The following is a 2,283-nucleotide window of genomic DNA, read 5'->3' as shown; positions in this document are numbered from 1 at the left end:
AGAGAGAGAGAGAGAGAGAGAGAGAGAGAGAGAGAGAGAGAGAGAGAGAGAGAGAGAGAGAGAGAGAGAGAGGGGGGGGGGGGGATAAACACCATTGTAAAGCTTTACACTAACCCTACAAACTTGCACTTGTGCGAATCTTAGCATAGAGCACTAGTTAGTAGCAATCCTCACAAAGGAAAGACATTTGAAGACAAAATGGTACTTTTGACTTTTGTTTTTTGTTAGTTTATGTGGAGAAAATCTAAAATGAAATTTCAATGTTTAATCTATTTTTATCATATATATGTACTATGTTGTTGTGAGAAAATAATGAGAAAGCATAGTGTATTGTTTATATATTACAAGAAGTAAGCTCAATATGTAGGGTATAGTGAACGAGAAGGTATTCAGAGAGAAAGGAGAATAACGAGAGAGATGGGGGTAAACATTGTTTCTTTGCAAGCACCCTAATGACCTACACAAGCACAAAGAGCTAGAGAGAGAGAGAGAGAGAGAGAGAGAGAGAGAGAGAGAGAGAGAGAGAGAGAGAGAGAGAGAGAGAGAGAGAGAGAGAGAGAGAGATTCTGTGTGTGGTGACTAAGAGCCAGATTACACGCAAGTAAACAAACATGTGTGTGTTACTCGGTGAAGTAATGGTATTGTATACACACATAGGTTCATATTTCAAGGTCAATAAAGGAGAGAAATGACATTAGAGCCATGCCACACTCAAGTCAATTAGCTTGAGCAAGTAAATACAATCAACTAGTAGTTTTGTTCATGTGTCCATGTTATGTCGGACTTGAATGACCTGGAAGGCCCATTGCTAGCACAACTGGTAAAACTCTACCTAGTCAATGGAGTACCTTTTTTGGAGGTACTCCATGTAGTATCCATAGTCTATCAACACGACGATTACTGGCTAGTTATACTCAAGCTTCTCTCTTCATTTCCAACTACTACAGGTTGTCACTTCTCTCTTCATTTCCAACTATAGGTTGTCACTTCTCTCTCCTCAATTTAGCTTAAAGCTAAATAAGCCAAGTCTGCTAAGAGCTAGGGGTTTATTTAGTAGGGCGAGAGAGATACAAAAACAAGCATCTATAACAAGCAAGTAAAATCAAGTTACTTCAAATACTCTTTCAAGAAAAACAAAGAAAAAATAGAATGGTATTGCTCTTTTGTGTGATAGTGCACCCTTATTACTAATTGATTTGACTTTTTAAAGAATACATGCTCTCGTTAATGACAAATCTCACTTCATGAAGAGAAGTGGGGAAGGTAGTATGGTATGCTTACCAAAGGGGGAGGTGCACACCTTCACTATATAGGGGCTCTAATGACTTGTGCTTGCATGGGGTGAAAAGAGGAGTTATGAGAGAGAGAGAGAGAGAGAGAGAGAGAGAGAGAGAGAGAGAGAGAGAGAGAGAGAGAGAGAGAGAGAGAGAGAGAGAGAGAGAGAGAGAGAGAGAGAGAGAGAGAGAGAGAGAGAGAGCGGAAGAAGAAGAAGAAGAAGAAGAAGAAACACCATTGTAAAGCTTTACAAGAACCCTACAAACTCACGCTTATGTGAATCCTAGCGCAGACTGCTAGTTAGTAACAATCTTCGCAAATGAAAGCCATTTGAAGACTAAATGGTACTTTGGACTTTTGTTTTTTATTGGTTTATGTGGAGACAATCTACAGTGAAATTTCAATGTTTTATCTATTTCTCTCACAGATATGTATTATGTTGTTGTGGGAAAATAATGAGAGAGGGTGTGTATTGTTTATATGCTACAAGAAGTAAGTTCAGTGTGTAGGCTATAGTGAACGGGAAGGTATCTAGAGAGAAAGGAGAATAAAAAGAGAGACAGGGGCAAACACTATTGCTTTGTAGGTGCCCTAGTGACCTGCACAAGCACGGAATGCTCATAATTACTCATTTCTATAAAAGGGGAGAGAATTGCAAACACACGTAAGTTTATATTTCAAGGTGAGTGAAGGAGAGAAACAGATTGAGTGAGGAGCTAAATTGAGGAGAGAGAAGCGATAGTCTATAGGTGGAAATGAAGAGAGAAGCGCGAGTATAACCAACCAGTAATTGCCACGTTGACGTAAAAAAAGGTATTCCATTGCTAGTTGCCTTGGCAATGGGCCTTCCAGGTCATGCAAGTCCAGGGTGACACCAACACACGAGCAAAACTAGTTGCTGCTCGCATTGGCTCGCTCAAGTCAATTTAACTTGAGCGTGGCACGGCTCTAATGCCTAAGTCTTAGTCTCTAGTGAATAGTTAAGCTAAATTAGCTGAGTCTGCTAAG

The sequence above is a fragment of the Lygodium microphyllum genome, chromosome 10, assembly GCF_053477565.2.
Source record: "Lygodium microphyllum isolate KBCC chromosome 10, Lygodium_microphyllum_v1.1.10, whole genome shotgun sequence".
Lineage (NCBI taxonomy): Eukaryota > Viridiplantae > Streptophyta > Polypodiopsida > Schizaeales > Lygodiaceae > Lygodium > Lygodium microphyllum.
Note: the sequence above shows the minus strand (reverse complement) of the source record.